Source organism: Canis lupus, chromosome X (assembly GCF_003254725.2).
Source record: "Canis lupus dingo isolate Sandy chromosome X, ASM325472v2, whole genome shotgun sequence".
NCBI lineage: Eukaryota > Metazoa > Chordata > Mammalia > Carnivora > Canidae > Canis > Canis lupus.
Window position 1 is genome coordinate 97299846 of NC_064281.1, and position 24114 is coordinate 97323959.

At 33.6% G+C, this 24114-nt stretch overlaps 1 non-coding gene across 1 annotated transcript; it reads left to right on the forward strand.

Annotated features, from left to right (window-relative positions):
- The first annotated feature begins 10245 nt into the window (after positions 1–10245).
- LOC112649588 (U6 spliceosomal RNA) lies at positions 10246–10349 on the forward strand. Its single transcript, XR_003129650.1, has one exon. It is a non-coding gene; the product is annotated as a U6 spliceosomal RNA (small nuclear RNA).
- Positions 10350–24114: the final 13765 nt, after the last annotated feature.

A 24114-nucleotide genomic window follows, 5' to 3' on the forward strand; every position in this document is an offset into this window, starting at 1 on the left:
CATAATATTTTTAAAAACATTTTGTTCATAATGTGAATGTTTAATTTTTTAAATGCAGTAAGGCAACATATAGTACACCATTAGTTTTGATGTAGTGTTCAATAATTCATCAGTTGTATATAACACACAGTGCTCATCACATCATTTAGTACAGCATTTGAAGTGTCCTTTTGGTAGTAATGAGTAGATTTTATCATTTAATAATTTTACATTGCTGGTGCCCCTTGTCATTCATCCATATGATGGTATTCTCCCCATCGAGAATTACTTTGAGGTATATATACAAAATTAGCTTTTTTGTTTAACTTTTATTTAGAGTATTTTTTATGTTTGAGATAACACTCATACAAAATAAATGAGTATATATGTATAACATAACTAGATATACATAGCTAGTTTTTACAAAAATATGTATGCATAACAATTTCAGTGCTATATATCTTTACCATTAGACAGCTTTTTGGGGGACTGGGTAGTACAAAATAACAAACCTTTATTTAGACTAGGGATAAGGGGGCTTAAGCATGTTGAAATCATTCAGACTCTGAAGGGTATTATTCTTTTACTAAGGAGAAGAAAATATAACCTTCAGAGCAACTTCTTGCAAGGTGTACTTTGGGCCATTGAGTATAGCCATAAACTCTCTTTTTTCATATTTTCTTATTTGTGAGTCTTCCCAATTAGCCATATTGCCACAGTGGTGATGTTGAGCATTTATGAAGAAATCCCTCCTCCAAAACTTGTCTGTGTAAGTCCAACTACATATTAACTTACAGAGGAACGTTTACATTGAGAATCATCTGAACCAATGACAAAGCCACAGTTAGAGGTATTCCTTGGGATTGACATTCAAGAATAAGTTGCTTTTTTGGAGCAAGCTTTTTTTTAAAAAAAAAATAGGGACAAATTCAAGTGAATTTATGAGAATAATGGACACTTGCAGAAATTCTGAGATGTGTGGTGGTTACAAATATGATTCCTTTTTAACTCGTCTGAGCCTAAGCCACAAAATCAAAGCAGAATTTTAAGAATTTGAGGTTATTTGCAGCTTTCTTTATATGAGTGTATATCTTCCAAGAACTATCCAGTCTGTTCTCTAATTCATGTAACTTTTCTCAGTTTATTTATATTCAACATTAAGTACATATTGTATGTTCAGGAGGAATAAAAGTACAAATATGTATTTCTAGACATTGTATTTCATCGTACCTATCTTTAATAGACTAAAAGCTCTTTAAAGGCTATGAATAGATCCATTATTTAATAGGTAACCTAAACCCTCCATACACTGCAATGTATATTGACAAAGGAAGGCTGCAAAGAAATGCATTGGATGATAATCAAGTTTTCTTGACTAAATGTCGAAGACTTCATTGGTATCATTTCACCAAATGGAATGGGAATTAAGCTTGCCCTTATTTAGATTCAAGTCCCATTGACTAACATATAAGATTGTCACTGAACAAAAGATTCAGAATTTTCCTTTTGTGATTAATTTCTGGTTGGGGAAAAATCACATCATAAAGTATTTTACTCAACTTTCTATCTACCATTCCTCTTTTGCCATTTTGGGGAGTAGAACAGATAGCATTAATGGTACTGTTGGGACTAAGGGAATCAGATATTTAATGCGTTTCACATTATTTCAAATGACCCTTTAAATGTCTGCTTTGGGAATGAAACTCATCATTCTGTGAAGGTAATACAGGAAATATTTTATCTCAGTTGCAAACAAAGTACCCCCGGCACAAGACTTTTAAAATCTTTGGCACTAAACCTCCTGAAACCCATCTGTGTTGAAAATTAGGGCATATTATATTTACATGTTTTCTTTTTATTTCACAATATTTAATCTAGTGAGAAAATAGCTTCTTAGGCCAAGCATAGAATCTAACTCACAGGTTGCAAGGTGGGGAAATCTCTGCAATGTAAAACCACAACTGAGCATATTATTTATAACAGTAATCATTTTAAAAGAGCAAATACATGGTGATTTACTCATATTTTTCATGGTTTTATTATCTTGTGAAACTTATTTAACCAAATACATTAAATCTCAATGAAAATATTCATATAATTATGTATTCAAAATTTTTCATTTAATGGACAACTCTGTAATCCTCAGGTTTATCTGAAAAGCAGTATCCATGACTTTGCCTATTTTCTGAGTAGAATAAAGCTGCACTGAAGAATGCTTATCTGCTCTCTTTTTCTTTACTTGTATTATTGTAAACCTGTGGCTTTCAGCAGAACGTGCTTTTGTCCCCGAGGGGATATTTCTTTTGGCAATTTCTGGAGGAATTTTTAGTTGTCATGATTGGGAAAGAAGTTGCTACTGTCATTTACTGAACAGAGGCCAAGCATACTGCTAAACATCCTAAAATGCATAGGACATCCCCACAGAACAGAGAATTATCCCGTGCAAAATGTCACTAATTTATGTCAACCAATTATGCTGCACATTTCTGTATCCAAATACTAGTTTCTCTCACAAACTGACCCATAAACTTCTTTTTTTTTGAGGCTTTATTTAAATTCCAGTTAGTTAACATAGAGTATATTAGTTTCAGGTGTACATAGTAGTGATTCAATACTTCCGTAAACACCTCGTGATCATCACAATAAGTGCACTCCTTAAGTCCCCATCACCTGTTTAACCCATTCTTCCACCCATCTCCCCTCTGGTAACCATCAGTTTGTTCTCTATAGTTAAGAGTCTATTTTTTGGTTCGCTTCTCTTTTCCTCTTGCTCATTTGCTTTGTTTCTTAAATTCCACATATAAGTGAAATCATATTATTTTTTCTGTTTGACTGACATATTTCCCTTAGCATAATCATCTCTCTCTCCATCCATGTTGTTGCCAATGGAAAGATTTCATTCTTTTTATAGATAATATTCCATTGAATATATATCCCACTTCTTTATCCAATTCATCAGTCAATGGACACTTGACCTGTTTCCATAATTTGGATATTTTAGATAATATTGCTATAAATATTGGAGTGCATGTATCCCTTTGAATAAGTGTTTTTGAATTCTTTGGGTAAATTGCTAGTAGTGCAATTGCTGAATCTTAGAGTAGTTCTATTTTTAACTTTTTGAAAACAGTTCCATACTGTTTTCCAGAGTGGCTGCACCATTTTGCATTCCCATAAACAGTGCAGGGGGTTTCCCCCTTCTTAACATCCTTGCCAACATCTGTTGATTCTTGTTTTGTTGATTTTAGCCATTCTGAGAGGTGTTAGGTGATATCTCATTATAGTTTTCAATTTTATTTCCTTGATGATCAGTGATGTTGATCAACTTTTCATGTGTCTGTTGGCCATCTGTATGTCTTATTTGGAAAAATGTCAATTCATGTCCTCTGTTCTTTTTTAAAATTGGGTTATTCAATTTATGGGTGTTGAGTTTTATAACTTCTTTATAGATTTTGGATACTAACCTGTTATCAGATATGTCATTTGCAAATATCTTCTCCCGTTCTGAAGTTTGCTTTTCGTTTTCTTAATTATTTCCTTCGCTGTGCAGAAGCTTTTTTATTTTGATGAAGTCTCAGTAGTTTATTTTTGGTTTTGTTTCCCTTGCTTCAGGAGACATTTCTAATAAGTTGTTATGGTTAATGTCAAAGAGGTTACTATCTGTATTCTCCTTTAGGGCTTTTATAGTTTTAGGTCTCACATTAAGGTATTTTATCCATTTTGAATTTATTTTTGTGCATGATGTAAGAAAATGGTGCAGTTTTGCATGTTGCTGTCCAGCATGCTGCTGTCCAGTTTTCCAATACCATTTGTTGAAGAAGACTGTTTTTTCCCATTGGATACTCTTTCCTTCTTTGTTGAAGATTAGTTGACCATATAGTTGTGGGTCCATTTCTGGGCCTTCTATTCTGTTCTATTGATTATGTACCTATTTTGTGCCAGTACAATGGTGTCTTGATCAATAAAGCTTTGTGATATAACTTGAAGTCTGGAATTGTCATGCCTCTAGCTTCAGCTTCGCTTTTCATTTTGAAGGTTGCTTTGGCTATTCAGGGTCTTTGCAGTTCCATACACATTTTAGGATTGTTTGTTCTAGTTCTGTGAAAACTGCTGGTGGCATTTTTACAGGGATTTCAATAAATGTGTGTATTGCTTTGGGTTGTATAGACATTTTAACAATATTTGTTCTTCTAATCCATGAGCGTGGAATGTCTTTCCATTTCCTTGTATCATCTTCAGTTTCTTTCATTATTGTTTTATAGTTTTCAGGGTAAAGGTCTTTCACCTTTTTGAATAGGTTTATTCCTAGATATTTTATTGTTCTTGGCGCAATTGTAAATGGGATCAATTCCTTGATTTCTCTTTCTGCTGCTTGGTTATTGATGTATAGAAATGGAATGATTTTCTTCATGTTGATTTTGTATCCTACGACTTTACTGGATTCATTTATCAGTTCTAGCAGGTTTTTTTTTTTTTTTTTTTTTTTTTTTAGTGGAGTCCTTGGGGTTTTCTATATACAATATCATGTCATCTAAAAATAGTGAAACTTTTACTTCTTCTGGTCCAATCTGGATATCTTTTATTTTTTTCCTGTTGTCTGATATGTGGCTAGGACTTCTAGTATTGTGTTAAATAACAGTGGTGAGACTGGACACCCCTCTGTTATTCCTGACCATAGAGAAGAGCTCAGGTTTCCCTCACTGGGGATGATATTAGCTGCGGGTTGTTCATACATGGCCTTTATTATGTTGAGGTATATTCCCTCTATCCCTACTTTGTTGAGGGTTTTTATCATGAATGGATGCTGCACTGTGTTAAGTGCTTTTTTGCACCTATTGAAATGCTTGTATGATTATTATCCTTTCTTTTATTAATGTGGTGTATCACATTAATTGATTTGTGCAATTGGACTACTCTTGCAACCCAGGAATAAATCACACTTGATCATGCTGAATCAGTTTTTTAAATATATTGTTAGATTCAGTTTGCTAGTATTTTATTGAGGATTTTTGCATCCATGTTCATCAAGGATATTAACCTGTAGACCTCTATTTTAGTGGAATCTGTTGGTTTTGGTATGAGGGTAATGCTGGCCTCATTGAATGAATTTGGAATTTTTCCTCTATTTCTAATTTTGGGAATAGTTTGAGAAGAATAGGTATTAACTCTTCTTTAAATGTTTGGTAGAATCCCCTTGGGAAGCCATCTGGCTCTGGACTTTTGTTTGTTGGGGTGCTTTTGATTACTGATTCAATTTCTTTGCTGGTTATTAGTCTGTTCAAGTTTTATATTTTTTTCTGTTTTAGTTTGGTAGTTTACATGTTTGTAAGAATTTATCCATTTCTTCAAGGTTGCTCATTTTGTTGGCATATATTTTTCATAATATTCTCTTACAATTATGTATTACTGTGGTGTTGGTTGTTATTTGTCTTCTGTCATTTGTGATATTACTTCTTTGGGGCCTTTTCTTTTCTTTTTGATAAGTCTCACTAGAGGCTTATCAATTTTATTGTTTTCTTTCAAAGAACCAGCTCCCTTGTAAGTTAAGGATTTCTTTTGTCTTGCTGCTTTTAAGCTGTTTTCTTTGCCTCTACATTTTGCAAATTTAATGACAATACATCTTGGTGTTGACTTGCTTATGTTGACTTTGATCAACAGGAATTCTCTGCCTCCTGGATCTGGATGTCTGTTTCCTTCCCCAGATTAGGGAAGTTTTCAGGTATTATTACTTCAAATAATACCTTAATCTCTCTTCTTCTTCCTATGACATGAATGTTATTATGTTTTATGGAGTCACTGAGTTCCCTAAGTCTGTTCTCACATTGCATAATCCTTCTGTCCTTTTCTCATTCAGGTCCATTATTTTCCATTATTTTGTCTTCTAGCTCACTCATTTGTTCCTCGGCTTCTTCCATCCTGCAGTTCATTCCATCAAACCTGTTTTAAACCTTGTTTATTGCATTCTGCATGTCTGCTTGATGTTTTTAACTCTCTTATCTCTGTGGTAAAGGTCTCACTGACATCTTCTTTTCTCAAGCTCAGTGAGTAACGTTATGATTGCTGCTTTCAATTCTCCATCTGGCATGTTACTTATATCTGTTTTGCTTAGATCTCTGGCTGTGACAGTTTCTTGATCCATTTGTGAAAAATCCCTCTGTCTTGGCATTTTTGTTTAAGTCTCTGTCTTCTTCTCTGTGTTAGAAAAGCCAGTATGTCTACTGCTCTTGAAAGTAATGGCGTTTCGAAGTCGAAGACATGTAGTGCCCAGGGCCTGGTGCTTCAGGGAGTGTCTCCAGTGTGTGCTGTGTATGCTCTGCTGTTGTGTTTTGGCTGCTCTATCCTCCAGGCCAGTCATCTGCAGCAGCTTTCCTTGCCTGCGGTGGGCAGTGTTTATTCCATGGCCCGAATGTGGTGAGTTTTAATGAGGCATTCTCTGGTCTGCTCCTGAAATGAGATCTGACACCAAGTCCATCAGAACCAAGGCCCTGCAGAACTCTCTGGTCAGGAAATGTGGTGTGGGTAGGGGTTTGTGCTGGTCTTCTAGGGTGAGGGACTCACTGTGCTTGGATTGAGGCAAGTTTGACTGAGAAGGGCAGTCCCGCCAGAGGGCAGGGGTGGGTGGTGAGACCTGGTGTAAGCAAGTTAGACAGCCAGTGTCACTGTTGTGCTGCTTCCCACAGGTGACTCTGTGTTTATGCTGATGGGCAGGGGAGGGAAGTGGTGGCAGCCAGCTCTTTTGTTCCCACAGAGGCTTCTCTGTGAATACTGCCTCTGAGAAGAGGATATAATCTATGCCCTGTGCGCCCCAGGCATTCTCCTCAGATGGCTGTTTCCAAGAGGTCTGCCTCAGGATTGTCTGGCTGCCTTCTCTCCAGGAGCAGTGCAGTGCCCTCCAGGCTCTATCTCAGCAAAGCCTTCTGACCTTTAGAACTGTAGGCTTTAAGCCCTGCTGGTTGTAAGAACTCATGAAATTCAGCCCCTCTCATTTTCCAAGCCAGTGGCTTTGGGAAAACATTTCCTTGTGCATTCCCCTGTGTGTGAGCCCTGAGTCCTCCTACTCTGCCGCCATCTTACTCTCCTCCCCCATAGACTTCTTTCTCCAAAAGGACAGAGGTGCTAATTATCACTACCATGCCAATCATATTACAATATTTGAATGTATGAAATCAACATGTTGTACACCTGAAATTTATGCAGTATTATAGGTGGAATATATTTTTTTAAATATCAAAGTAAATGCAATCTTTGAAAAATATTAGGAAAAATCAGAGACGATGACTTTCTTTTCAGGAAATTAAAAAAGAAATTCAAATCTGGAGGCTCTTTGAAATCCATAGATCAAAATCCCAGAAGAATATCTGCCTAGTTATATATGTGACATACATATACATCTATTGCCTAAGGATGATTTATATTATGATGATTATGAAAAGTAAAATAGATTATTTGTATTTAGTTTTTACATCAAAAGCTGCTCCATAAGTTAGATTGGCTCTCTTTCAGATTCTTGTTAAGATATTAATCAGTTCTGTGGCTGTAGAGTACTTAGCCATGCTATGTCTCAAGTTCCTCATCTGGAAAATGGAATACAAAAAATTACCAGAGTCATCGTACAAATTAAATGAAATAACAATTGTGTAAGCAGCAATAGAATAGTTGCAGGCATTGTAATATTGTTAACTTTACTGTAATCTATGTAATCTATGTATATATGTAACCCACATATATAGAATGTAATATATCAGTATATTTATATTGATATATTAACTATATGACTAATGAATGCACATCATCCCGAGGTGTGCCAGTAACACCTATACTGTAGTGTATATATAGTTGAGAACTTTTATTACCCAACATATAGCATAATAATATAGATATATTTGTTAAGATTTAGGTAAATTTATAGATTTTATACCCCTAATAGAATTATTAATGGAAGTAAGGAGTCTATAAAATATAATCCAACTTTTTGGGATTAGTGTAATAGAGGACAGCTATGAGTCTTTGTTTACCAATACCTCTGTTCCTTCATATATTTTGGCTACAGAAAAGTAATGAATGAAAAAGGACTTTTTCTTGTTGATAAATCTGGTAACTAAATATTCTGGTAACTAAATATATTTGTTAAGATTTAGGTAAATTTATAGATTTTATACCCCTAATAGAATTATTAATGGAAGTAAGGAGTCTATAAAATATAATCCAACTTTTTGGGATTAGTGTAATAGAGGACAGCTATGAGTCTTTGTTTACCAATACCTCTGTTTCTTCATATATTTTGGCTACAGAAAAGCAATGGATGAAAAAGGACTTTTTCTTGTTGATAAATCTGGTAACTAAATATTCTTAGAATTATGAAATGTATTCAAATTCACACAAATAAAGGGTTGCATCACAGCGAAGCTCCATAAATTATGCATTTAAAAATTTTGACAACTTCAGAAGTCCACCAGTTCTCATTATGAATATGTTTCTATACTTGTGATACCAAAGGCTGATTTAATTGTCCAAGGAATTATTTTTCAAGTAAAGACTATCAGAGTTCTCTTCACGTTTTAGAGTACTGAATATCTCATTTATTGCTTGATGAAACTATGTCATAGTCTCTCTTCAACATATTCCTTATGTTAACTTGTCAGGGGGAGAATTTACTTTTCTATTTTTTTTTAAGATTTTATTCATTTATTCATGAGAGACACAGAGAGGCAGAGACACAGGCAGAGGGAGAAGCATCTCTCTCTGGGGAGCCTGATGTGGTACTCAATCCCAGGACCCCAGGATCACGCCCTGAGCAGAAGGCAGACTCTCAACCACTGAGCCACCCAGGCGTCCCACTTTTCTATTATTTTTATCACATCATAAACTTATATCTAATTTTCTACTGCTATCATCTTACTTATCTTTAGTGTTACTGCTTACAGTTTTCTTCAGACAGCAAATGACTGTATTCAGCGTTTTCCTCTAAAGATATTCTATTTGTTTTAATGCACATACTAAATTTATATTGTTTGGATGATGCCAACCTTAACATCATGTGAACCTAAGGCTTTCCAGAAGAAGTTTGGATTCATTAATGATACTAGAATACTAAATAATGAAATACAGCAGGTGATTTCTGCATGGTACTCAAATATGCCAAAATTTAAAACATGCACACAGGTTTCAATGATAAACAAAATAAATGCTGGAAATAAAACGTACTTGAATTATAATGGAGTGTAGCTTCTTAGAATTTTAGTAAATTTAGTTAATAAATGTAATAAATTATATACACAAGACATTTTATAAATTCTGATGTCAGAAAACACATTCTATTCTAATTTCAGAAAAATCATTGTAAATTAAATCACTTCCTACTTTGTAGATTACTATGAACTGAATGTTTGTGTTCCCTCAAAATTCATTTGTTGAAACCCTAACCCTCATTGTGGTAGTACTAGGATGTGAGACCTTTGGGAGGTGATTGGGTCATGAGGATAAAAACTCTCATAAGTGAGATTAGTGCCCTGATTAAAAAAAGATCCTAGAGAGGTCTCTCCCTTTCCACCATGTGACAACAAGATTTCAGCAGTCTGCATCTCAAAAGAGGGCTCTCAATAGAACCTGACCATGGTACAAAATGATCATCAGTGTTTGAGCATCTAGAATTGTGAGACATATATTACTGTTGTTTAAAAGCCACTCAGTCTATGCTATTTTGCTATAGCATCCCAAACTGACTAATACAGAGATATTTTCAATTACCATGACATTAATGAACTAATATTTTAGAAGTCAAAGCATGTGAAAAGTTGCTTAAAAAAAGAAAATTCAAAATGTCATATGTAATGGTGATAATAACCATAGCAATAATATATATTAAATCAGTAATATAGCTCATATTTAATAGCAGGCTCCGTTTTAGTTATGGGAAGGAATGGCCCTGAATTTGACCATTGCATTGAAAAAAATGAAGTATTACAACTACAGTGAGCTAAGCTACATAATCAGATTAGCTTTCAAGTGCTGCTTACTGTAGAACAGTTTCAAGAATATTGAATGGAAATGTACTTGTTAAACTAAAATTTTGGAATTGGCAAAATTGAATCTCTTTGATCCCTGAAGTTTCCAAAATCTCATAAGCATTTTGAGGACAATGTACATGGAGAAGGAAAAAAGAAAAGCCTGAGGAATGTGATAGCCATTATTCAAGAATTCCTTTAAAAATATCATGTTGAAATGCTTCTTGGGCTAGTGAAATTTCATTTTTAAAAACATACTTTTGTGCTCACTTCAGCAGCACATACACTACAACTGGAACAATACAAAGATTAGCATGAACCCTGTGCGAGGATGATATACAAATTTGTGAAGCATTCCATATAAAAATTTTTAAAAATAATTTAAAAAGTACCTTAATATTTTATGAAATTTTGAAAGTAGAACTATTGGTCATAGATTAAGTACATATTTAATAAAGACATTGCACTGTTTAATTAAGAAGAGACTTTTGTGCTTACTCTTGTTTTCTTGTTCTCTAGTCTAGGAATCAAGAAGCAAAATTTTCTTCCTTAAGGCTATAATTTCTGGTGGAGATATTTCACCTACATAGTTCCTTGTTAGAGATGTGCATAAGAAGAGCATGGCTATATGGTCTACTTCTGTTAAATGTCTGTGATATTTTGCTATGAATATAATGGAAAAAATATAAAGCTTTGCCTGGGTTGAAGCAGCCCTTTAAGTGTGCACCATGGGTTTGAATTTGAATTGAATTTCCAATTTTGAAAGATATAAAAGGACCTCTTAGTGACGGAGTTAACATTTAGAACAACATGTAGTTGTTGCATTATCCAGATTATTAAAGCATATTCCTTGAAATCTTAAATACAGTAGAAATTTTTAACTCTAAATGAAGAATAACAGAAGTTTGTATCTTAGGAAGGAATTTGCATCTCTTTATTTAAAAGTCAAAGTGGTCTGATGACTTAAGAAAATTTAATGTAGATGGTATTTGATCACATTTTCCTCAGGTCTTTTCCCAGAAACACAAATGATCTCAACACATTAAAATCATACAATTTATTTCCAGAATGATTTTCATATTTAATTCCCAATTTGAATTTATCTCATGATCTCTAAATCTTTATCTCATGATCTCTAAATCTTCGCATTTAAATCTTGGTAATGTAATATGATATTTAATTACATTTATTTTGTATAAATTATATTTATGTAATACTAAAATATAATACAGTATTTGTTAAATAGTAATTTACATGAGTCCGACTTCATCTAACCCCTCTCTAGATTCATCAGGTATATGCCTTATCTTGTCTTGCTATACAGGTCTTTTTTCAGTTTCTTTCTTGTTCCCTCTTCCCAGAGGGCCTGGAACATTATTCTCTCCCTTTTTCACTTGGTTAATTCCTATTCTCTCTTCAGATAATAGCTCAATTATCTTCCTATCAGTGAAGTCTTCCCTGAGCTAAGTAAAATCTTCTTATTGTCTTATTTTCATACCATATATTTACAGTTGAAAAATTTCCATTTTGTAAATAATTATTTCCTTTATGTCTGTATCTTCCCTACTATTCTGTGTATACCATGACATAGGGATTGTGATAGGTTATCTTCATCATTTAACCCCTAGTTCCCAGCATAATGCCTGGCACATAGTTGGTACTTATTGTTGAATGGGTGAACTAAACTTGAAACTAGAAATAACCATACTATTTACTTCCCTGTAAGTTCTTTTGGAAATTTCTGTATTCTCCAGCAGATTACATAAATCTCTGAGAGCTAGAATTGTGTAGTATGCAGGGTTTTCTTGCAGTGCTTAACATAGTACATTGTATGTAGAAACTATTTGATAAAAGGTTAATGCATGTTCAGATGGCAAGAATAAGTAAAAATTATATGGTTTAAAGTTTATGTATTTAATTCACCTCACCCCATTTACAGATGAAAATCAAGAAAAATAGTAATTTTTATACTAATTCTCATCCCTGACATTTATTTCCAGTGTCTCTTAGGTTAATAGAAAATATAGCTGTCAGAGGAGTGCTAAGTAAGAGTAAGCAAAAAGAAATTCTCATCTACACTTTTTGGTGTAAGTGTAGTGTATCAACATGTATGTATATGTACACTTATAGCTTACTCTTGAAGTAGGCACAATCAGCAGCTGCCTAGGGGGATGTATGCCAGGGGCCTTCAAAAATGCCTAAACACAACATAATGCTCCTTGTCTGATCTGTTCCCAGTATCTAAAATTCTCACAGTAATTTCTTATTTCATTAGGTAGCCAGAGACGTCTGTTAACAGGATGTCAATTTTTTTCTATGAGGTTACTGCATAGCAGCAGTGGTTGTTTACCCTTGACTTAGGTTAGTGTAACAATAAGCCAACAAAGGGTTAAATTTCGATGAAAGTGAAGAGATCAGCTACAGTGTCACTAATTTCACACTTCTCAGGTTGTGGCATGGATTAAAGAATGAAAGATTGTGGAGAATGGAGGCAATAATTTGGGAGCATTTGATGGGAGGAGAAACAATGATAGGAAGGTCAAGCACAAAATTTGGAACCATGAGCTAAGGAATTAAAATTCTAGTTCTATAATGTCCTAGACCAATGATTTTGGGAGAGTTACTTAATCCCTAAAAATCAGTTAGTCAGTATTAAATGCCATGCAAAAACATTGAAAATTATTTCTAAGTACCAAGTGCAGTATTAGTTGAACCTAAAAAAAATTCATCTATTTTTACCATTTATCAAGTGTAATAGTTATTCCTATAATATCAATTCAAGATAATATTGGACATCAACATTTCCTGGCTAATTTGAATCTCAACTAGGCTAACTGAGTGGCATTCAATTATGCAGAAACTAATCAACAAGGATCTTTGAGTGCTTAGTCTGTACCTCATACAAGGTACTATGAAAAGAATGAAGTAAAATTCTTCCCTATAAATAACTTAATATGGGATCTAGGAGGTAGATTTGGTGGACATGGAGAAATAATTCACAATTATTTGTTCAACAAGTTTATTGAGTTTTATCATAATACCAAGCACAGTTTAGGCACTAAGATACCAATATGAGAAATTGAGACTCTCTTGAAGAGTAAAATTTATAGAGAAGGGAGACAATAGATTAAAAATAAATCTATAAAAGCTAAGTGGAGATAAGTAGTATAAGGAAAAATAGAATAGGGAGAAAGGAATAAAGAGTGACAGGGGGGCAGCCCCCGTGGCTCAGCGGTTTAGCGCCGCCTTCAGCCCAGGGCGTGATCCTGGAGACCCGGAATCGAGTCCCGCATCAGGATCCCTGCATGGAGCCTGCTTCTCCCTCTGCCTGTGTCTCTGCCTCTCTTCTCTGTCTCTGTGTCCCTCATGAATAAATAAATAAAATTTTCTAAAAAAAAGAGTGATGGGAGTGATTTTATATAGGGTGGTAAAAAATTATCTCTATATCAAGAAGGCATTGGAGCTGACATCCAAAGAAGTGAGCAAACAAGACACATAAATGGGGAAAAGATGTCAAGCAGAGGAAAAACCAATGCAAATGTCCTGAAGCAGGTGCCCGCTTGGCATGTTTAAGGAATAACCAGGAAGTCATTGTAGCTGGAATGAAGAAGGAAAAGAAGTTAGGATGGTAGCAGAGGGGTAAAATGATATAGCCTTATATGGATTATTTTATAGACCAGGGGCCATCAGGATTCTTCAAGTGTTGAATGCATGATCTGATGTATATTTTATAAGCATCACTTTGGCTTCTGTGTGAAGAATAAAGTGATAACTGAAAAAGAGTGGAAGCAGAGGGACTAGTTAAGAAGCGATTTCATTAGTCCAGGTAAGAGATGATGGTGTGTGGGACGCTTGGGTGGCTCAGTGTTGAGTGTCTACCTTCAGCTCAAGGCCTGATCCCAGGGTCCAGGATTGAGTCCCACATCAGGCTCCTTGGGGGAAGCCTGCTTCTCCCTCTACCTTTGTCTCTGCCTCTCTCTGTGTGTCTCTCATGAATAAATAAAATCTTTTTTTAAAAAGAGATGATGGTGGGTTGGAGTAGGTTGTTATGAAGGTTGTGAGAAGAGCTCATTTATAAATATACTAAAATATAGGGCAAAGTTACTCTGTTGTTAGACATCCTATGAGATGTATGAGAGAGTCAAAGATGACTTCAAAGTTTGGAGGGGGCCATCAAATACTTGGATTTATAATGTGCTGTTTGTGATGCTTATCAGGCATCCAAAAGATGTATTTGAATGGCAGATAAGTACATGAAAAGTTCTCCATATCATTATCAAGGGAATGTAACTATAATCATGAAATTTTACCATATAACCATTTTAATAGCAAAAATTAAAAACACTGAGAAAGTTATAAGAAGGATGTGGAACAATTGGAACACTCCTGTGATGCTTATAGGAATGTAAAATGTTATTACTTTGGAAAATAGTTTGCCAGTTTCCTATAAATTTAGACATATACTTATTTTATGACCCAGAATTACTACTGATAGGTATTTGCTCAGGTATTTAATTCAAGAGAAATGAAAACATATGTTCACAGAAAGACCTATGTATGAATATTCATAACAGCATTATTTATAATAGCTAAAACATGAGAACCACTCAAATGTCCATCAGCAGGTAAATGGATAAACAAATTGTGGTATATATGGAAAATATATTATTCAGTATTAAAGAGAAATAAATTACTATTTTATGCAACAATGGATGAATCTTAAAATTATTATGCTGAGATGTTTAAGAGTATTTTATTATATGGTTCCTTTTGTATGAAACTCTATAACAGGCAATATTAATCTATAATGACAGAAGGCAGATCAGTGTTTCACCATCCTACTTTATTTGGTCCTGAGAGATTTCCTACAACACAGGAATTTCAGAGCTAAACCCAGAACAGTTCCTGGAAAAACAGAACAGGTGATCAATGTGTAGGGCTGGGGACAGGGATTGACTAGGAAGGAGCCCAAGGGAACTTTTTCTCTATATTTGGATTGTAAGAGTGGTTGCAAGGGTATATTCATTTGTTAAAGCTCATCAAAATATATACTTAATTGTGAGCATTTTTATTGGATATAAAGTCTATACCAGTGAAGTTTATTAAAGAACAAAACATAAACATTTAGTGGTTAGTTATATAAAATATAACTTTTCTTAAAGCATATGCACTGATATCTTCATTTTTTTTTGTCAAAAAGAAGTAGTCAAATAAATATTAATGTAAAGAGAATGTTCCTGAAGTGACTCTGATGCTGGATACTTATAAAATCACAAGACTTCTGTCAAATTAATGATTGAATGATTGAATGATTGTTGGGGGCTTCCTATATGCTTATATTGACTGAAGACTACTAATCATTTTATCACATTGATGATAAGACCATGTCTGATCCTAATTATTTAATTTGTCTGGATAAATTAAAAATTGTTCATAAACTATAAAAATGATAACCAAACATGAAATATTTCTGGGATATGATCACATTTGTATTTCTAGATATATTTCAAGCTATGAAAAGGTAAATTCAGACCACTGGGGAAACCAAAATCATCAGGAGCATTTTTCTGTGGATTTTAAAGTAATGTAAGAATTACCAAGTATAATCCTGGGTAACTCATGATGAATAATGTAAGCAAATGTAAATGACAAATTGTCCACTGAAGTTAGATTTTTAAAATTTTTCTTAAATAACTAGAGTAACTCTAATGACAGGGAAGGAAGTTGAAATAAAGTCAGCCATGCCAAATATCCTCCTTTTATCTACCTTATTTATGTTAACTTATCTATTTCTGATTTTATTTTGCACAAAATATGTTAATACTAATGTTATGAAAATAGAAATAAACATTGTGATCTTGTGTGAAAAAATATATCCTTAGAAGCCCTTTATGTGTGCATTAGTTGAGATATAGTTATGATTTAAGTTAAACTTAACTTTGTGTCTTTTTGCTGATATCACTTTGAACCATATTTACTTATTTTGCATAACTTGTCATTACTTACTTTATAGTTATAGTTAAAGACATAACCCTAAGATTTAAGGCCTTCTATTTATGCCTAACTCTACAACCTATATGTCTTCTATGTGAAAATGAAAATAATATAATCTAGCATTTAAGGTTGCCATGGGGATTGAACAAATTTGCTAATTCAAAGCACCTGCTTCATAATTACCTCTGAGTTTATCTTTTCCCCTTCTTTGGATATATGATATGTGCCTCTGTCATGTAAAATTATTATTATTTCTCTAAATCTAAATATCTGCATCTTTGTATATGATTTATTGCTTTTCTGAATGGGACAGTATAATGTGATAGCCATGAACACAGTCTCTAGGACCACACTCAGGTCCCTATCACGTATTAGCAATGTGACTTTTGGGAAGTCTCTTAACTTTCCTGTTCTATAGTTTTCTCATTTGGAAAATGAATATAATAGTAACACCTACCCCATGAGACATTATATTAAGTATTATTATATTCAAAACACTTAGAACAGTACTTGGCACATGGTAAGTATTATAGAAGCATTGGCTATTGTCAGTAGAATATAAGCTTCATGAGGGTCTCTTTTGTTTATTGTTGTAGCTTTCTAATCCCAAGAAATCCCTCTCCTAGGAATATATTTTATTTTTTCCTGATTTTTGCCCTGTATTCCAAGATTATTCCAACTTCCTACTCAGTATCTTTTATTGTATATCTGATAGATATTTCATACTGATCATGGCCAAAACATCACTCTTGATTGTCCTTCAACCCATTCCTGCCTTGATATTCTTTGTTTTAGTAAATAACATCAGAATTAATTTAGTTACTCAGGCCAAAAACTCTCTAATAATTATTCTTGATTTCTTTCTTTTATACATTATATTTTTCAGGAAGTCGTGTCAGCTCCAACTTTAAAATATATCTCAAATCCAATTAACTCTCACCTTCACTCCTCTCATACCAGTCTAAACCACCATAATCTACCTTGGATTATAGCAATATAACTTATTTTTCTGCTTCCTCCTTTACCTTCCTATAATCAGAGTAACCTTTGCTTTAAAGTAAAATCAGAGCACATCACAGCATTGCTCAAATTCTCCAATGATTTCTAGTGACATTTGGAATTAAAGTCACTCCTGTTTTTAGAGTCTTTCTTTCTTTCTTTCTTTCTTTCTTTCTTTCTTTCTTTCTTTCTTTCTTTCTTTCTTTCTTCTTTCTTTCTTTCTTTCTTTTTCTTTCTTTCTTTCTTTCTTTCTTTCTTTCTTTCTTTCTTTCTTTTCTTTCTTTCTTTCTTTCTTTCTTCTTCTTCTTCTTCTTCTTCTTCTTCTTCTTCTTCTTCTTCTTCCTCTTCTTCTTCCTTTCTTCTCCTTCCTTCCTTCCTTCCTTCCTTCCTTCCTTCCTTCCTTCCTTCCTTCCCTTTGATTTTATTTATTTGAAATAGAGAGAGCACAACAGGGGGGGGTGGGCAAAGGGAGAGGGAGAAACAGGTTTCTTGCTGCGGAGGGACCCCAACCCCAGGCTCAATCCCAGGACTCTGAGATCATTACCTGGGCCAAAGGCAGACACGTAACTTACTGAGCCACCCAGGCACCCCTTGTTTTCAGTCTTTAAAGATAAAACTAATATGGACTTCTGGATATGAGTAGCCTTATATGTGACTATTCTCACATTCACTCCTCATTGGCCATAGTGCTCTTCTTGCCCTTCCTCAAAGAGCAAAGTTCATCTATATCTAATGGCTTTTGTATTTGCTGTTTTCTGTGCCTGGAATGTGGTTCCCAAAGACCATCATATAGTTCACTTCATTCCTTCACTTAGATCTCTTCAAAAAATGTAGAAAAGCCTCAGAGACTTTCTTCTCATTCCTGTCTACAATATCCACCCTCTATACAAGGTATGGTACATGGTAGTAGAATTGAAAATATGAGTTTTCAAAGGTATTGGTAATTTTCTATTATTCAAACATGGTGGATATGCAATTGTTCATTTTATTTTATATATACACAAACATATATATGTATACATACACATATATTTATAACTTTGTATTATTTCATAATAAAAAATAAAAATTTAAATAAAATAGCCCCATAACTATTTCCCTTTACCATGTTATATTTTTGTTAAAAGCAATCATTACTACTTAAAATGATATATTTGTATGGTTACTTTATTTTGCTCTTGTGTCCCACACCAGGATGTAAGTATTATGAAGCCAAGGATATTATTTGTTATTATCATTGCTATATTCTAGTGCCTGTCATATTGCCTGGCAAATGAATTTTGTGTTGACTGCATGAAAACTGGCTGTTTACCCCCAAAATACAAAACACTAAATCAAAGGGATGCATGCACTCCTATGTTTATTGCAGAATTATTTACAAAAGCCAAATTATGGAAGCAGTCCAAGTTTCCATCAATGGATAAATGGATAAAGAAGATGTGGTGTATATACATACACACATACATACCGGAATATTATTCAGCCATGAAAAGAATGAAATCTTGCCATTTGTAAAAACATGGATGGATGGAGCCAGAGAGTGTAATGCTAAGCAAAATAAGCTAGAGGAAGAAAAATACCATATGATTTCATTCATATGTGGAATTTAAGAAACAAATGAGCAAAGGGAGAGCAAGAGAGAGAGAGAGAGAAACCAAGGAACAGACTCTTAATTATAGAGAACAACTTGAGGCTTACCAGAGAGGAGGTGGGCATTGGGATGGATGACAATAGGTGATGGGAATTAAAGAGTACACTTATTGTGATGAGTACTGAGTAATGTGTAGAATTGTTGAATCATTATATTGTACACCTGAAACTAATATAACACTGTATATTAGCTCTACTGGAATTAAAATTTAGAACTTAATAAAAAAGAAAAAAATATAGCTCTTAAAAGGAATTTGATGAGAAATTCTTAGATTTTACAATATCCTAAATTATTTAAAAATCTGTAACGGAGGGCAGCCCGGGTGGCTCAGCGGTTTAGCACTGCCTTCGGCCCAGGGCGTGACCCTGGAGACCCGGGATAGAGTCCCACATCGGGCTCCCTGCAGGGAGCCTGCTTCTCCCTCTGCCTGTGTCTCTGCCTCTCTTTCTCTCTGTATCTCCCATGAATAAATAAATAAAAAATTTTAAATAAATAAAATCTTAAAAAAATCTGTAATGGACACTTTTGATTGTCTCTCTAGGATTTATTACATTCTTTCTTCAATCCTAGCAGTACCCAGAAATTTCCAATCATGTAGATTGGTTGAATCACCCTCATTTCATGCTTTAGGGATAGATGTTAATTAGTATAAGCCATATATCCCATTCACAAGCTACCATGATTGGTTCAAGTGTAGGGGCATGATAGGAGTCATGCCCATCATTGCAAGTAAGTCTAAATTCTGAGATGGATGGTTAAGCTGTATGAGAAGCAGGCTCTTTTGATAATTAAGAAAGAGGTAGCATGTGCCCCAAATTTCTAGTATAAAATAACTTGTACATTATTTAAAGAATATATATATATATAATCAAGAGATATATTAATGAAATGTTCATCATCTACAAAATTCACTCATACCCCTTTGTAATTCCTTCCTCACATTCTCAAGTATCCAATGATCTACTTTCTGTCAGTATAATTTTAAATTTTCTAGAATTTATATAAATGAAATCATACAGTATATATCTTTTTAATTGGCTTTTTTCACTCAGTATAATAATTTTGAGATTCTTCCATGTAGTTGCATGCACGAATAACTTATTCCTTTTATTTCTGAATAGTAGTCCTTTGTACAGACAGAAGACAATTTCTTTATGTTTTTTTTCTATCGATTGATATTTGCTTTGTTTCTAGGCTTGAAGCTATTACAGATAAAGTGCTAATAACGTTCATGTACAAGATTTTGTATGGATGTATGCTCTAATTTGGGCAGATACCCTGTGTGAAATAAAGGATCATATGGTAAACGTATGTTTAATTTTTTTAAAAAACTGCCAAACTGTTTTCCAAAGTTGCTGTGGTGTTTTACATTCCCACCAGCAGTGTATTAGAGTTCCAGTGCTACAATCCTCTTCAACAATTCCTATGGTCAGCCTTTTAAATTTGAGCCATTCTAATATGTGTATAGTTCATTTATTGCAGCTTACTTTGCATTTACCTCATGTCTAATGATATTTAGCATTTTTTCGTGTGCTCATGTACCATACAAATATATTCTTTGGCAAAGAGTTCAAATCTTGTCCATTTTATTAATTAAGGTGCTTGATTTTTTAATATTGAACTTTGAGAGTTTTTTGTATATTCTAGACACACGTCCTTTACCAGATATATGCTTTGCAAATATGTTCTTCCTGTCTGTGGCTTGTCATTACATTCTCTTAACATCATCTCTAAAAGAATATAAGTTTTAAATTTTCATGAAGTTCAGTTTATCTTTTTATCTTTTATGGATTATGTTTTGGGGCTTATATCAAGAAACGTTTTTATAAACCAAAACCAACAACACAAATATTTTAATGTTTTATTCTAGAAATTGTATTTTGTGGTTTCACATTAGGTCTATGATCTTTTTTCAGGTAATTATTATATATGCCATAAGGTATAAATCAAAATTAATTTTTTGCATGTGCATATACCATTGCTCCAATGTAATTTGTTGAAAAGATTATTCTTTCTCTACTGAATTTACTTTGCAATCATTGTAAAATATTAGTTCATATATGTGTTGATACATTTCTGGATGATATCCTGTCGTATTTATCTATTTGCTTATTTTGATGCTAATACCATAACACTTTAATTACTCTAGACTTCATAATAATTTTTTAATTAGGAAATATGAGACTTCCAAATTTGTTCCTCTTTTTTAAAGTTGTTTTGGCTATTCTAAGTTTTTTGCCTTTCAATGTAAATATTCAGAGTCAGTTTGTCAATTTCTACAAGTAATGCCTACTATTATTTCAATAGAGGGTATGTTGAATTTATAGATAAATTTGGGGAAACTAACATTATAAAAATATGATATCTCTGATCGATGACCAATGTATGTATCTCCATTTATTTACATCTTATTTAACTTATGCTATTGGTGTTTTATAGTTTTTCACTTTAAATGTCCTGCAATCTTTTTTCAAGATATTGCTAAATATTCATTATTTATTGGTGATATTGTAAGTGGTAATTAAAAAATTCAAATTCCTAATATTTGTTGCTAGTATATAGAAAGGCAATTGATTTTGGTATATTGATTCTGTATCCTATCCCACTGGTAAACTCATTCATTAGTGCTAATAGCCTTTTGTTAGAGTCCATAAAAATTTCTACATGCATGATCATGTTGACTCCAAATAAAGACAGGCTTAGTTATTTATTTACTTAATTTCCTAATTGCCCTTTCTAGAATATCCAGTGAAATTTTGAGAAGTAGTAAGAGTAGATATCCATTTATTGATTTTGATATTTGAGTGAGAGCATTTCATCATTTACAATTAAGTATAATATTTAAAACGTGCATACATATCCTTCTACAGGATAAAGTTGTTCTCTTTTATTCCTAGATTTCTGAGAATTTGTAATAGAAACAGATATTGAATTTTGTGAACATTTTTTTGCTGCATTTACTGAAATGATAATATGGCTTTTCTTGTATAATTTCATACTATGGTATATTACATTAATTGATTTTTCAATGTTAAATCAATCGAAAATAAGCCCCATTTGGTCATAATGTATCCTCCTTTTTATATATTGTTGAATTAGATTTGCCAAAATTCTGTTTTACATTTTTCCATCTATGCTCCTGAGGGACACTAGTAGATAATTTTCTTGTAATGTCTTTATCTGGTTTGTATATCAAGGTAATGTTGGTTACGTACAATGATTTTCAAAGTATTTCCTACTTTTCAAATTTCTAAAAGAGGTTTTTAAAATTATTACTTTCTCCCTTAAACCTTTGGTAAAATTCATCAGTGAAGCCATCTGGGCCCAGTGTTTTCTTTGTGGGAAGGTTGTTATACATACAATTTTTTAAAACAGATGAGATTATTTAGGTTATTTTTTTTCTTAAGTGATCTTTGATGGTTTCCATTTTTTTTTGTTTCCATTTTTTAAGGAACTTGTCTATTTAATCTAAATTTTGAAATTTGCCGGCACAAAGTTCATAAAATTACCTTACTGTCCTTTTAATACCTCTAATATTTTTATTGATGTTACTTTTTTTACTTATCAAATTCTTGATAATGAAAGTTTCTGTTCTTGCTTCCCTTTCACCCCAATTAATTTGGCTATGTTTGTTAACTTCGTTGAACTTAAAAAACAAAATTTTGGTGTTTTCTTTTTAAAAATATTTTCTCTTTTTTCATGATTTTCTACTCGATTCTTTATTCTTTTTTCTTACTTAAGTTGCTCTTATTTTTCTTGTTTCTTTTTTTTTTCTTGTTTCTAATAGTGGAAGCTGAATTGATTGATATTAGACTTTTCTTCTTTTCTAATATAAGCACTTAGTCCTACAAATTTTTGTCTAAGTACTACTTTATTGTCATCCCCAAATTTTTTATATGTTTCATGTTCATTCGTTCATTTTACTCAATTATTATTAGAGTCAGAACTCTAATTTCACACATTCTAAAAGAGGGCATTAAACTGAGTAGAAAATGCTAAAATCAGGTATTTCTTTTATTGCTTGTTCTTTTCAGGGTTATGTCAGGTTCTATTTTGCTTCTCTGTTAGGTTAATTACTCATGCTAAAAGCCCTTTACTTTATTTAAAATATAGTTCTGAGATTTCTTTGTAAATATAGCTAATTGAATGTCTTCATCTTTTCTTCTTCCTGAGACCTAACTAAAATGATAATTATTGGGGGGACACCACATGAAACAAGCCAATTTCTAATCTGAAACCTTAGAAAATCCAAGAATTAGAGGCATCAGGTAACTTTGAAGGCAAGAGGAAAATGGAACTAAGGAGTTCTATATAAGGAATGCTTAGACTCCAGAACCCCTTCCTGAACCAGCACTTAGAAGTGAGTGTCATAGCACAATTTCCTGTAGAAAATAAGAATTTTACTATCTGGTAAAATTGAACATGTGAAGCTCTTTCTTGGGAAATACCAGGCAAAGCAGTGGGCAGGAATGAGGTATCTTACTGAAAAGAGAGATCATAGGAAGCCCTATATAATAAATTCTAAGGCCCCTCACCTCCCTCTTATTCCTCCAACACTGAAGTCCAGTGACTATAGCTCATCCCTAACAAAATAACTGTTAAGATTATTCCTTTGAAGAATCTGACTACCTCTAAAAAACTTTCAGGGAATCACTGCCTTCAGCCCAGGGTGTGGTCCTGGAGTCCAGGGATCGAGTCCTGGAGTCCAGGGATCGAGTTGCATGGAGCCTGCTTCTCCCTCTGCCTGTGTCTCTGCCTCTCTCTCTCTCTCTCTCTCTCATGAATGAATAAATAAAATCTTTAAAAAATGAAAATAAAATAAATAAAAAGTTTTTCAAATATTAGCACTTTAGAGTAACCATATGAAATTATTAGGTTCTCACTCAATCACATGTTGAGAAATCTACCAGTCACAAAGCCCACTCTCACATAATGAGTTTTTAATCAGTTTTTTCATGCCTGTTTTGTTGGTAAGTATGACCGAACAAATGCTAGATTTCTGATGAAAGCTTCCATCTTAAAAGTTCAGAGAATAGGGCAGCCCCCATGGCTCAGCGATTTAGCGCCGCCTTCAGTCCAGGGCGTGATCTTGGAGACCCCGGATCGAGTCCCACATCCGGATCCCTGCGTGGAGCAGGCTTCTCTCTCTGCCTGTGACTCTGCCTCTCTCTGTCTCTGTGGGTGTGTGTCTCTCATGAATAAATAAATAAAATATTTGAAAAAAAAAGTTCAGAGAATAAAACAAACTGCAAAAGAAGAAAAGGAAATTAAGAAGGAGAAGGGGGCAGAGATAATTTCAGTGAATAGTAGACCAAGAAAAAGGAATATTTTATGTCTTGGGGATGTGTTATCTAATATAGGAAGAAGCGATGGGATGTCTTAGGATGATGGTGAATAAAACTCCCAATATCATAGCTAGGCAGTGGCAGTAAAGAAAGTCAATTCTGATTGTAGTAGGAGAATGGAGGAATTTAGGAGTAATGTCTC